Here is a 14,870-nt window from a genome sequence, read left to right on the forward strand (position 1 = left end):
ACACCATTCATAATAGTATAAATTTTATTCCTGTCTGAAAAACAGAATGATTACTTCACTGAGGCCAAGAACTTACATTTTTATTGTCTTTATTTTTTGTTTACCTTCTTTAATAAATAGTTAAAGCACTGCAATAAGGGTATTATATAATTATCCCCCTGACACTTTCCCCCCCAAATCATTAAATAGAAAGAGATATTAAGATACACACACACACACACACAAACTCCTGGTTCCCAGTAGTGAATTCCTCATATAAATCATTTAACTACATTTTAGCGCCTCTCTTTCATTTTGACTTGAGTAATGCAGAGCTTTTGAAAGGATGGCTCAGCCGAAATCTCAGCCTGTCTTAGCTCTTGCTCAGGTCCTCTGGGTTTGAAAGGCCTTGCCAAAAACATAATTCTAAAATGTCAGGTCTGATCTTACAAATGCTTCCTGTCTTCATAGCAAATTTTCAGTAAATTACCCCACATCTCTTCTCACTTTCTTTTTTTAATAAAATATGGTTTTATTGATTTTAGAGAGAAAGGAAGGGAGAGGGAGAGAGAGAGAACACCTATGTGAGAAAGAAACATGGATTGGCTGCCTCCTAAAACTCCCTTTACTGAGGATCGAACCAGCACCCTGGGCATGTGCTCTGACTGGAAATCGAGGACCTTTTGGTGCATGGGGTGATGCTCAACCAACCGAGCCACACTGCCCAGGGCTGCTTCTCATTTTCTAGGGAGCTCAAATCAAATGTCTGTATTACTCAAAGTTTATTCTCAGCGCTACTCATAAATTTGGTCTTATACTTGACATTTTATTACTTTTCCCTGCATTATCCTTAAAGAACTTCCAAAGCTCTAAAGCCCATTTTTACCCAATCTTAAAAGCATTGAAATCCATCAATGTTGAAATTTTTGTTGGCAGACATTTAAAACATGGTACTACTACTTAATCAAATTTGTATGTGAGGTGGCAGAGTAAATGATTATGAGAGCAGATTCTAGGTAAAGCTTCCTGGTGCCAGTCCTTAAACTGTGTGATCACGGCACGATTCCATTTCCTAGAGTTTGTGGTGGGAAGTATATGAATAATCAATGTAAAATATTTGGAATAGTGATTAGCATTATTAAGTACTAAATACTACTAATATTATTAATATTAGGGGAAGATGACTGTGTAGACTCATGTACAGAACCTTACACTTCTTTCTAATAAACTTTAAAAGGCATCGCATACTACTATGTTCCTAATGCTGGTAGGGGTTATGGGGACAAAAATAAAGTAAAAGATTCTGATCTTATGGATCCTAATATTTAGTGAAGGTAAGGTGGTAATGACAGAACAGTGGAGTTATAATTTTGCCACAAATAATACAAGTATAATAGATACCAGAAAAAATGAAGTAAATAAACTAGGGGAAGAGGGGCCATAAGTTGTGCCTTGAGGAAAAGGCTTATAATGCTTTCCATAAGCTTAAGTGGAAAGTGAATTCATTCACAAATAAATCTGCATTCCTTTATTAACATGCTAAAATACTCTGAGAGAAAATGTCACAGGACAAACTTATAAGGCACTTATCCTATTGTCACATTTAAAAGTTTGTTCTTTGAATAAGCTACTTCCCTTGATATCCTTTAATAAACTATTAGAGAGAAAATGTAGGCAGAAAGGGTTTAATCCACATTTATTTTTAGAATACTATTGTGAGATAAAGATTACTATGAGAAAAGCTTATACTGAAGGAACCCTTAGTATGGTGAACATGAATCTGACAATAAGAGCTCACTGCATTCAAATCATTATTATTCCTTTCTCCTCAGGAAGTTAATGACACAAAATTACACCAACCTTTGGATATCAGATGGTTTTCAACTCCTCTCTTCCCTTCAGTGCCCAAATACAGTTCAAGAGGTATGTAAAGACAAAGATGGCCACACCTGACAATTTTTAGGGAGAAAATAATTTGATTACGGAAAAGTGAAGTGGATGGATTTTCTCTCTCAATAGAAAAGTTTAGATAGCCCAGAGAAAGAATAAAGGTCTTGAAAAGGCTTATTACATATGCCATTTTCTCTCATTCATTTTGAGTCAGCAGTAAGCATGGGGAATGGCTAAACCAGTAGCTTTGCAACTTTCTGGCACAGTCCAGTTGTGTGCTGATCCATCTCATACCAGCTCACAAGAGCTGTTACATTTTCAGGAATGTTGTGAAACAGTAGTTAAAAATGCCCATTATTAAACATGAAATAATATAATTTAAAATCAAATGCATTATGTTAAAATAGAGGTAATAAACACCCAAAACATATCAATTTCTAATTATTTTACTATATGCTCTTGAGGTTATTTACATATTATATCTTTGTGGTTGAAATACTATGTAATGGTTTGCACTGTGCATCTTGCCCAACTCCACCTTCAACAGTGTCACACCGATAGCCTAAGGGGGTGGGTGTAGTGTTTATACCATGAAGATTGGCAAACCATAAATGAGAGCAGTTTGCCCTAAGATGGCTAGTTGTTAAGCATTTTCTATTGCAACCAAATAGCACACACATATTTATTCATGTCAATATGCATTTGAATCAGAGTTTCACATTGCTGCACTCTATGTTCTATTCTCTATATTAAATCTAATACATTTTAAAAACCTGGTTAAGATGAAATAAAGTAACTTCTATAAATACCTAAAAGGATCTCAATCCAAAGTATGAAAAACAAACCAATTCAAACAGATAAGAATTCATCTCATTTAAAATATACTCTAAGAAATGACATTTTACAACTTTAATTGACTAAAAAATGCTTTTGAAAAATGTTCACTATCAAATAAGTACACTTTATATACTTTGTGTGTGTTTGACTTTATGGCTATATCTACAATGCATTTTACACCCTTCCAATTAATTAGCAGCTGTGGAGTTTGAGGATTTGTCCCCAGCTCTAGATGTAGCCTCTGATTAGTCAAAAAACAGTGTCCTTCAAGTTTAATGTGCAGAGAATCTCCTGGAGGGCTCAATGGAATACAGATTGCTGGGGCCCTCCCCTACTGTTTTCTAATTCAGTGGGTCTAAAATGAGAATTTATCTAATAAATTCTCAGGTACTATTGATACTGCTGGTTCAGGGACCATACTCTGAAAACTGTTGGGCTGAGTTACTCAGGGTAACTCTAGGCTACTTGCCCCAGGGATTCATTCAAGATTCATTCAAGATGGGCTAAGCAAGGGCTATTCCCCTGGCAACAAGGATTTTCTCAAGGAATGGGCGGGTGACAGATTTCAGACCAAAGGCAAGTCTGATGATGGCTCCTGGGAAAGCAAATTCATTTATAAGGCAAATTTTCAGTCACTCTCTCTGCCTTTGATCTACTTCTAAAGGTAAAACAAGCAGTACAATGGCCATATTCTAAGTAGCCTGAGGATGAAACCTACACACAGAGAGGCAGAGCCACAGAAGAGAGACAAATGAACTAGTTTCCTGAACCACCTCTGAATTTATTCAGTTAATAGAGACCCCCAGAATTCTCAGTATTGTTTAAGCTGGTTCTAGTTGAATTTTCTTTCCCTCATAGTGAAAACTATCTTAGCTAATATACCTTTATCTTAATGAAGCAAAGTATTTAAAAATCCCTAGAAATATTTCTGAAGCCACTATCCTTTTTACAATAATCTCCATGAACTGAGATATTGCTGGAGGGACCCTTCATAAGTATATGCAAATCTGATATTTTGTTTTGTTGACATTAAGGAAAGTATGCACATCATGTTCCAATCAGGAATCTGCGTCCTGCACCCCAGGAAAAACAATACAAGGTCACCCCGAGTCCCTGAATAATTAAAGTCCCCCAAATAAATGAAAACTTAAGTATTATATACTCTAGCAAAACAATTTAAGCCCTGATGGTTGCAATGCTGATTTCTTAAGCTGTGTCCTGACCTATGCTGATAAGATATTCATTTGAAGGGAAAAAACTACTAATTTCCCGCCAGGAACAGACTGATCATAAATTTGGTAACACTGGAAATATGAGGAGATTTTATTTATTTTTTCTTGCGATACCTCATGGGCTTATATTTGATAAGCCAGTCCTGCAAACTGTGGCCCACAGGCCAAATATATATATATATATATATATATATATATATATATATATATATATATATATATGTATGTATGTATAAAGTCAAATGTATGAGCATATTTTTTAGAGGTTTTCAATCAAAAGGAATCAAGGGACACAGAGAAAGGATGGAACGTGTTATGCATGGAACCCCACGTGTAGGTAAGTATGGATTTGAAAATGTTGAACTTAGGTACCTGAAATTCTTGCAAATGGAGTAATCAAGCTGAAACAAAGGTTTGGCATTTTGAAACATCTTCAGGGGGACAGTCCCCTGACTTATTGCTGCACTTGACTTGATCTCAGGTACGGAAATGCACAACCTGTGGGCACCTGTATGTGCCTCTGCGTCCTCTGGTGAGTGAGGCTTGAACAGGGCCTGGAAAGTGGCAGGCATTCAGTGCACGCATGTTAAATTGATTGTTTTTAGCATGGTAAAGACTACCATTTATTGACCCCAATTTTCTAATATGAAAACCTGGTATTACAGTAACAACACTTCAAAATGACATTCTGAGTAGCAAATGAGATAACAGATGGGAGTTCTGTATATTACTGTAAAATTCAAATCAAAGGGGTTATTATTTCTAACATTGCTTTCCTCTCTTAGAATACTCAGTTTTCTAGGAGAGCAAGGTTGACACTTAAATAGGCAGATGATATTTACATGTAGGCCTAAGTCCAAACTGCATCTTTCCTGCTGTATCCATTATATTTGAGAAATTGGTTTCTGGGCTTTTAAAGCATTTGGCCTTCCACATAGCTCCACAGATTCCTTTTCCTTTTCGGAAATGATGTTGATTTTAGGTTTTCCAGGGCCAGCAGGTAATGGAGTGGAAGAATACTGGAGAAGACTGAGATGGTGAATTTTATGTGTCAACTTGCCTGGGTCAGGGAGTGCCCAGATATTGGGCTAACCATTATATCTGCGTATGTCTATGAGGGTATTTCCAGATGAGGGTAGTATTTAACGTGGTGTACTGAGTAAAGCAGATTGCCTTTCCAGATGTGGGCGGGCGTCATCCAATCCATTAAGAGCCTACACAGAACAAAAGGCGGAGGGCGGGGAGAACTGGCTCATTTGCGCCCCTGGTGGATATGGAACGAATCACACCACGAGTTTTCCTGGATCTTCAGCCTGCGGACAGCAGATCTTGGGATTTTCAGCCTCTATAATTATCATGTGAACCAATTCCTTAATACATATATATCTTTCAATACCTGCCACTTTCCAGGCAATGTTCAGTCCCCCCCCCCCCCCCGGATCCATATATTTTAGTTTTGTTGACTCTGCTGGGTTTCAAGATAGGGAAGCAAAGTAATGATGCCATTGCTCTATCATATGTATATACTATTGGTTCTATTCTCTCAAGAAACCTGATAATACACCATCTATTCTGAGCTAAACTGCTATATGTTATGGCTTATTCAGGTCAATCCTGACATACCAAACCAAGCTAACATTTCCCTTGAGGACTGTTGGATCTGTGTGGTTTGGGCACGTACACACACACACACACACACACACGCGCGCGCACAATATCCCAGTTGTTATTGTATGTGAAAACTCTGGTCCATGTGCAGTTGTGTGTTGAGAATATACAAATATAATGTAGATATCATTATGATATTAATAAACATTCAGTGCGCAGATACAAAAATCTTAGGTACTTGTGGCTAAGTCTCTGGTGTGGATATATAAAACCCTAACCATGCAAGATGCTAGTCTAGACTGCTTTTTAAAAATCTGTAATCTGTATGCTAAACAAGCAGAAGCTGCAGCTCATTTAAAGTCAAGGTAAATTACAGCTGATATTTCAACTGATATCAGTCCTATCATTCTGACAGAGAGGAAAATTAAATAAGTCTGACAAAACTTCACTAAGAAATCCTGATTACTAACTACCTCTTTCCTTTTACATGTTCTCAAAATAATATGCTGTTCAAATTTCCATTGAGTTTGTGATAGTAAAAGTTTACCCCCCAAAAACGAATATTTCTTGGCCAACCATTTTCCCACTTAAAATAGAAAGTCAGTTAAACACTCCACTGTCACTTGCCCACTTTCAAGTTAAAGTGCCTTTGTACATATAATTTCAATTTTATGTTATCACTTTTTCCTAGATGATAAGAAAGTAGCATTGTTCTATGGCCCTAAACCAAAATATCTCTACTCAATCTCATTTTAGCTTTGTCTTTATACAGTACAGCTCTTGCATTAGCTTTGTGAAAATTAGCTCAATAGATACACTGCATTTCATATATTCATCTAATTGATACTGAACAAATAATTTAAGAAATATAAAGTCAGCAGGGCTGTCCAACAATTTGGAAATAAGGCTTACTCTCTAAGGAAGAAACTTAAAAAGCAGGAAATCTAACAGGAAATATTTGGTATATATATAGAAAATCCACCCTAAGGCATAAACCATGAAGTGAGCTATGGAGGAGATGCTGAGACATCCACCTTCTATCAGGGGGACTAAGAATTTTAGGGATCTGGAAATTGATGATCAAGGTAAACATGAATAAGTAAATAAAGTGAAAGTCTTTGTGTGACATTGTTTTCAAGAATAAAGGAAGGTAACAGAGGTGGGACAGTCTGCATTAGTGTAGAAAATGGGAGCACAGAATGCAAGGATACATCAACTGGAGAAGGGCCGTGAGGAGCCCACCTGCACACCTGCCCCCTAGCAAGCACACCCCTGGTGAAGGTGTATCTATCAGGCTTGATCGGGACAGTGACTCCGGTTCTTTATCACCTCCCCCTGTGATTCTACATTCCCCCACTAAGCCACCAACTTCATACTGGCTCCTCATGTAGACATCTCTGCAGGAAAGAAATAGTATTTGATCTACTTAGCGTTATAATTGTCAGTGACCCTTAATGTGGCTGCATATTAGAATCACCTGGGAAATCTGAACAAGTATAGATGTTGGAACCATTTCAGACCAATTAAATCATAATTCCCTGGAATTGGGTTTAAACTCGGAAATTCTTTTTTTTCTTTTAAAGTTTTTATTTTTTGTCAACCTTATTTCCAGTCTGCTTAGAAGTTTGCAGAACAGCTTAAGACCACTCAGCGGCTGTTCCTACCCATTTGGTGGCCTGAGCAGTGAGCCGCAGGCCAGTCTTCTGGAGGAAGCTGCCGAGGAGGCACAGAGGGGGCCTGTGCCCTTAGACACTCTGCAGCCTCAGGCTGAGCAGCAGTGAACGCAGGCGGTGGAGCAGTGCACTCACCCTGGAATCCCTCCTTGGTCACAGCCTTTTCAGCATCTGCCTGCTCTTCCTTTTCAATCTCTTCAGGGTCTCTGCAGACGCAGAGATCAGGCATGACCTCCCAGGGATATTCACGGGAGATGGTGCCGCACATGGGCATTACTTCCCGGGACAGCATCCACCACATCAGACCCACTGAGTGAGCCCCTGCTGTTGCAAAGGATGGCAATGTCCACAGAGCACGGAGGAGTCTGTGTGACACAAAGCAAGGGTAGGCAGGCTCACATAAGAGGCTGGTGGTCAGCCCTGGGGTCATTAACCACCAGAAGTCTCAGCTCCTGGAAGGCTGCCTGGGCCTGGTGGGTGAAGGGTCCAGGGGTGAAGCAGCAGCAATCCGAGCGGCTCCAGTGGCGGCAGCAAACTTCAGCGCAGACAGCTGCCCGGTATTCCTGGAGGACGTGACACTGCCCTCTGCGGGGTGTGCAACGGCAGCAACGGCATGGGATGCCAGCAGACGCTTCTCCCAGGTTCCCTTCAGATTTATGATATAGGTGCCATCACTTTTCCTCCTGTAGATGTCCTGTTCCAAACTTCTAAGCAGCCTTCTAGAGCAGCCTCTTGTCTCTTTAGTTGTTGTCATTTTTCATGTTGTCATTTTTCATGTTCAAAGTCTGTGTAACTTGGCAAAATTGTGGTTTTGGATTTGCAAAGCTGAGGTCCAGTCTCTAGACCCTTTGCTTCTTGAAGTATGGTTTACTGAACCGGCAGCCTTATGGCATTATCTGGAAGCTTTTTAGACATTCAGAATCTTAGGGCAGTCCTAAAACCTACTGCATCAAAATCTACATTTTAACAAGATATTTGGTTGATTATTTTACCATTAAAGTTTAAGAAGCCCCGTGCTGTACTGTTTCTCAAAGTACAATTCTTACACCTATATATCTGAATGATGCTACAAGTGTACGTTACTGGGCCTCCCCCAGAATGAACGCCATAACCATGCAGCGAGGCAGTTTACCATTGTGACAACTTTGTCACTTGTCTCTTTCATCATCAATAAGTACTTCAAATACTCCTGAGAGCCACAGATAATGTGATCATGAATTGTTCACAAAATATGAACTATTGTATAATTAATCATCTAGTCCAAAAATACTAGAAGAGTCCTCGTGCTCTCTTTGATGAATCTGTGCTGTTATTCTGCTTAGAAAACAGCATGGCAATAAAAAGTTACTAAAAAAATAGAAAAAATATTTTCAAAAATATATTTTACATTAAAAAAATTTTGTCACTGAATTACTGTTATTCATGCAGCTGATAGAGGCTCTGTTTGGAAGAAAAGTCATATAGCTCTCATATGGAATTGGTCATTCCACCACAGCATTCTGAATAATGTAGGAGGCATCCAGCAAAGATTAATTTGAATGAAAGCATATTCTGAATAATTTTCACTTTTTAATTCACATCAAAATTGAAAACAATATTACTGCTAAATCATTCATTCATTTTTGTTTACATTCTGAAGGTTGCAGGGCTGGGAGTCTCTCCCAGGAAAAGAACAAAGTGCTTTAGAAATTAAATAACCCAATGCATATTCATTTTTCTTTCTTCTTTGGTAAACAGTAAGTCCCTATATTCTTACGCTCTTAGAGTAAGAAAACAAAAAGTCCTTCAATTATTTAGGGGAGAAGTTAAAGGTGGAAAACACCTAGTCATCAATAAGAGTCCATGATACTGACCCATAAAGTGCTTCAGAAAGAAAGAGCTACAATTAGAGAATGATTTGAAAAAAAGCTTTGCAGATATGTCTCCCGCACACACAATTGCTTGGTAACAGAATAATTGTGTGTAGGATGCCATGCCATGACCTTTTCCCAGTAGAGTTCCCACCTTCAAATTATATCTTTATTGGTTTTTCTGTTTGCTTTCATGAATTACAAGATGCAGATATGAGGAGGGGTCACTGCCATTATTTGCTAGAAGTGTCAAAAACAAACAAAAAAACCCAAGAATGATTCTCTTGACCTTATACACTCTGACAACCTCCTTTGTTTGAGTAGGATGAAAGCATCTGAATGAATATTTTGATCTGAATTCAGCAAGCAAAGGCAAAGCAGCTGATATTCTTCCTGAGTATTTCTGCCACTGAATGTGTTATCTTGGCAGATTTTCAATGTATCTCTCCAGTAAAAGTTAAACAATGTGAGACAGAAGCCATAAATAGCAAAATAACCTACTTAAACCATTTACACATAAAGTAATTTAGAGAACTGGATGTCAAAATCATAATTCTCCCAAATTATTATCTTATAAATATTACAAGACAACTTACATTTAAAAAAGAGGTATCTGCTTTTTAATAATCAGATATCTAAACCAAATAATCTGGGTCATTAAAAGCAGAAGGGCATTTGACTATACTTATTTTTTGCAAATCCACTGAAGTATTAAAATAAAAATAAAAGTAAGAGTCAATACAGAATTGTAATGGTGGTTAACAGTAAAGGGTGCCATCATAGCAAATCTTGAAGAATTTCTGGATGATAATATATGTATGATATAAGATTAGTGGAAAACCATGCAAAATTTAAGGACTGTTTTTATAGTATTGTGATACTATAAAAACAGAACTGCCAGAAAGTAACTTGTTTGGAACTCTGTTACCAAACACTACTTGAGGCAGCAGAAATTGGGGGCAAGGCTAAAGGGTGGGCAGTCAGTGGGCTCATTATTAAAAGGGCTGTACAAACTTATTTAATTCCTCTGCTTTCAGAATTACTGACTACACCATTGCAATTAGCTAGTTGTGAATAATAGGAAAGGAGCAAAAGGGAGGCCAGACATGATAAGCATGGCCATTTGGGCAGCTTCTCCAGGGAGCTGAAATTTCACACTCCCCAGGAAACCACAGGCCCATTACTTACAAAACACTGGGTGAAAGGGTACAAAAAAGGGGAGTCAGGCGCATGGACAGTGAAGTTGGGGTGACTAGGGAAAGTGCTTGTCAGCCACACATGGGAACAGAGATCATTGGCCAGAATGAGCAAGGACACTGCAAGCCTACGAAAATTTGGGAACACATGATCTCCTAAACAAAGGAGTTTGCTCTCTTGTTGCTCGTGGCTCGTGGCTCATGAGGCTCTCATTCCTGCTTCCTTGGATCCACTGTAGCTTCCTCCATAGCCGTGTGGACCCCACATGGAATGGACTGACGGACTGTGGTGGGGAACTCAAGCCAAGCTAGCCCGATGCTGGGCGGGGGTATGCAAACATGAAGTGAAACTCTGGGCACTGGCTCTGATTCTAGCTCTACTGAAGCCAAAGCTACACTTCTTCCTTCTCAGGACAAAGGAAATGAGACCTTGGAAACTCAGGGGTTTGATTCCATACCAATAACAATCACTCCTCCTGCGTCGCAGAAGATTCTTTTTCTCAGGATATGGTAAGAAGTCCACTCCCACAAGCAGCAGGTGGGGACAAGGACCTCTTCCCACTGGTAACAGTTACATAGTTTGATCCAATTAAAGATGAAAGAACAGGTCCCTAAAGTAAACAACCTTCCAGCAGAGATTCATTCTGTGGGTGACAGGAACAAAGCCAGAAGTGGAACCATGGTCCACAACCTCTGGATGTCTTCATGAACCTTGAAATTCAACTACTCATGTCATATAATACTAGAGTCCATTTAATCAAACATATTCACAAACCAACCCATGACAGCCAGGGATCCTGTAATCAGATTCTAGATTAAATGTCCTTGAGGGCCATCAGAGATAAATAAACCCAGTCTAGCAATTAGTACAGATCAATCTAGACTCTATTCTTTATAATACCAATGACCAATTATGTTTAATGATAATTCTCAAAAATTGATCATGATCATTATTTTTAATGCTCAATAAGAAAATTGAATAAAATTATGGTTATGACTGGAGGAAAAATAAAGAAAAAAAAGCAAAACAAAGAGATCAAGGTAGGAATCTGGAAAGCTGAAATAAGAAATTCTCTCAGAACACAATACAAAGGGAAAGAAAAAGAGAAAATTATGAAAAAATAACTATGAGATATGAGAGATCAATTTAAGAGATCTATAACAAGCAAAACGGTCATTCCAGAGTGAGATAACAGAGCTAATAAAGAGAAAGAAACAACAACAAAAATGGCTAATATCTCCCCTCCCCCCCAAAAAGAGAGAAAATACCTGGACAAAACTGAGCCAAATTAAGAATTAAATAAGTAAAGAAAAAAATCATAAAACAGTAGAAACAAAAAGTTATTTTTATAGGCAAAAGAATCATACATCAGACTTTTAACCTAAAACATGAAATTTTAGGAAAAATATAGTGTACTATTTATAAGGAACAAAGAGAAACAAATGCAAATATCAACTGTTATACCACTTAAATCAGTATTTTGAATTTATAGTTATAATGTATTTAAGACCTCAAATTGTTTTCTTGTAGATGTCTGAGAAAATAACAAAACAGTGCAAACATCGAAGATACAAGAATACAAGAGATAAAAGAAAGATAAGCCACCAGCTCAGGAAAATGTGTATTTAACTCCAAATAATAGTCGTGAAATAGATATATTGCTTTTATAACAAAGATTCATATAAGAAGCATACTAGAAAAACATAGTACATAATATTGGAACCAAAATTGTAAGGAATTATTACAAAATCTGAAAGATAAAGAGGGAGGAAAAAGGAATAGGTAAATGTTTTACTAAACTTTTCTCATTCACAGACGAGGTTATAGATTTTGATTGGATGTTTTCATTGATGGCAAAAGGTATGTTTAAATACATTGTTAAAAAGAAATGGCAGGCCCCAAATGGCGTCATTTGTCCCAACAACCAAGACTTAATTGTAATGTCAACCTCCCCCAGAAACATGACTTTTAGAGTCAACTTGAAAATTCCTGACTAGCAACAGTGAGATAATCTGTATGATAAAATCCTTGCCTTTCCCTTCCCACAAAAGAAAATCACCTGGCCTGAAACAATCTTTTTTTTTAAGGATTTTATTTTTAATTTTTAAAATTTTTTCAGAGAGAGTGGGAGGGAGAGAAAGAGAGAGAAACACCAATGTGAGAGAGACACATCGAGCGGTTGCCTCCTGCTCGAGCCCTCACTGGGGCCAAGCCTGCAACCGAGGTACATGCCCTTGGCCGGAATCGAACCTGGGAGCCTTCAGTCCACAGGCCGATGCTCTAATTGCTGAGCCAAACCTGCTAAGGCCAATTCTTTCTTTTCTTTTGCTAGTAACTTCCTTGCCCCAAATTACCTTCTACCCATAAAACTCTTCTATTTTGTACAATTCCTGGGAGTATCTCTCTACTTGCTCAATGGGATGCTGCCCAACTCATTAATCACTTAATAAAGCCAATTTCATCTTTAAATTTACTCAGTTGAATTTTTGTTCTTTAACAATAGCTATTAAAAACATGCAGGAAATTTTTACTAGAGAAAGAGAATAAGATAGTAGAAATAAAAACCAAAAATATATCTATAATTCTAAATATTAATGAGCAGATTGGGACAAGTATACACATACATACCCAAATACAACAACCAAATAAAAAATAACATTTAAATTTGAAGATAAATAAATGTAGAATTAACATATAGAAAAATATTAATAGAAAGGGAGTTGATATTCATATGAAAATTAGGATTCAAAAGTATTAATGTGGTCTAAGATGATATAATAACCGTAAGCCTTTATGCATCAAACAGTATAGCTTTAAAGTATAGAAAGTAAAACCTGTTAGTATAAATGAAAATTGGCTAGACAATGATGACATTGAATTTGCTACTACCATCTCAGGTATCACAATATGAAAGCAAACACCTACTTAGGATGCAAAAGACTTGAATAACAAAATGAACATGGATTATAAACAAACATAAGATGGGGCAAAGTGAGGCAACTTTTTTTCACAACTGCCTCTGAAAATTCACTCTGTGGGGGTTAGCTCTTTCCTTGTCCTTGGATAACATCTCAGGCAGATCCCATCTTTCCTTTGCTCACTTTTAGATAATACATGTCACAGGGATGGAAACAATTCAAGGGGAAAGGGAGAGACAGTTACTTCTCCACTGCCCCCGTCTGAAGTTACGGTCTCTCTCTACCAACTCACTAGACTGCCAATGCTCTTTGAAGTTTGAAAGGTGTGGGGGGAGAAGTAAGGAGCAGGGGATAACTTCCTAAACTGAAAGAACTGTAAGCTGGAGTCAATATTCTCTTAGATCACTGTCTGTTCAATGCTGACTTTCACTTCTCAGTGTGCTTTGTGGGTTCCATGAAACAGACTGTTTTGCATCTCTCATTGAAATTCTTTGGTGCACTTTCCAGCTGGCTGCTTAGGATACCCCCTCCCCCCCTCCCCTCCCACTACAGATTTTATTCTCAACAATCTCATCCCATCCAAGAAGCTCTCTTGGGATTCCATCAAATCTCCAGCATGCACTCTTACGAATACTCCCAGTAAGACAACCCTGGGCAACTCTGTCTGTGAGTATATCCCCAAGAAACATGCCTTTAATTAATCTCTGACAAAGCAGTGATTCTCCAAGTCACAGCCTTCCACTGGGCTGCCCCAAGTGACTTCCAGTTCTTGCCCTTTGGTTCTTTTGGGCTGTGGGCACTGATTCACAGCCTCCATGTAATAGATCCCACTTGCTGAAGGGTCTCTTTCAAACCTTCCTCAGTCTCCTTGAGGTTAGAGGAGGAGCCCCTCCCTTCCCTCCTCATGTTGTATTGGGGATTGGTCACAGCATTCTAACAACTTTTACAAAGAAATTTTCTCTCAAACTCCAATTCCCTTTCATCTTCTTTATCCCCTTTTATAGGTGGGTAATCAGACGGAAGTTGAAAAGCTCCTTTGGAAGGCATGTGCAGGAGGTCTAACACCTTACATTACAGCACAATTCCTTACATTACAGGAAAAGCTGTCACCTATTGTTTTCTACTCTGTCATTTTGGCCTCACTAGAAACGTGAGCTAACATCCCATTTAACATCCTGTTACACAGTGAGTTGGCTTTGGGGGCAACAGGTCTACCCTCACAGACTATAGTTTTCCAGTGTCTATTACAGGTCAGACAGCAGCAATGAAGATGTGAATTTATCCAGCTCAGATCACGGAAATTGTTTCCCATGAGAGTCCAGGCAATCTGGGACTCAGTGGTGACATAAAGCACTCTTAAGATGAAATGGCCGAGCATTTGGCGGTTTAGCTGTGGCTGATAAATAGGTGACGCTGGGAAAACCTCCACTGCTTCCATCGCTTCAGGTGATAGAAAGGAAGAGCAAAAGCTATTTGAACAGACAGATCACACCCACTTTCAAACCTTAAAATGTTCTTAAATAAGGTATGGTTCTCTCAGTTCAAATTCAGAGGAGTAACTCCCCAATTTTGAACGTTACATGACGACTTTGAATATCTGAATGGGGACGCACATTTTTAAACTAATCTAGACGGTGACCTCTCCCCACCCCCAAATTGTAGGAGTCATCATGCTCAAATGGAAAA

The 14,870-nt window shown here is 38.4% G+C and overlaps 1 protein-coding gene and 1 pseudogene across 1 annotated transcript in view; both read right to left on the minus strand.

Moving 5' to 3' along the window:
- B3GALT1 (beta-1,3-galactosyltransferase 1) overlaps positions 1 to 14,870 on the minus strand; it is a 448,389-nt gene that overhangs the window by 308,728 nt on the left and 124,791 nt on the right. The window lies entirely within an intron of this gene.
- Positions 7,194 to 8,257, minus strand: LOC107546015 (small ribosomal subunit protein uS2 pseudogene; annotated as a pseudogene).

This window comes from Miniopterus natalensis, chromosome 8 (assembly GCF_054644295.1).
Source record: "Miniopterus natalensis isolate mMinNat1 chromosome 8, mMinNat1.hap1, whole genome shotgun sequence".
Taxonomy (NCBI): Eukaryota; Metazoa; Chordata; class Mammalia; order Chiroptera; family Miniopteridae; genus Miniopterus; species Miniopterus natalensis.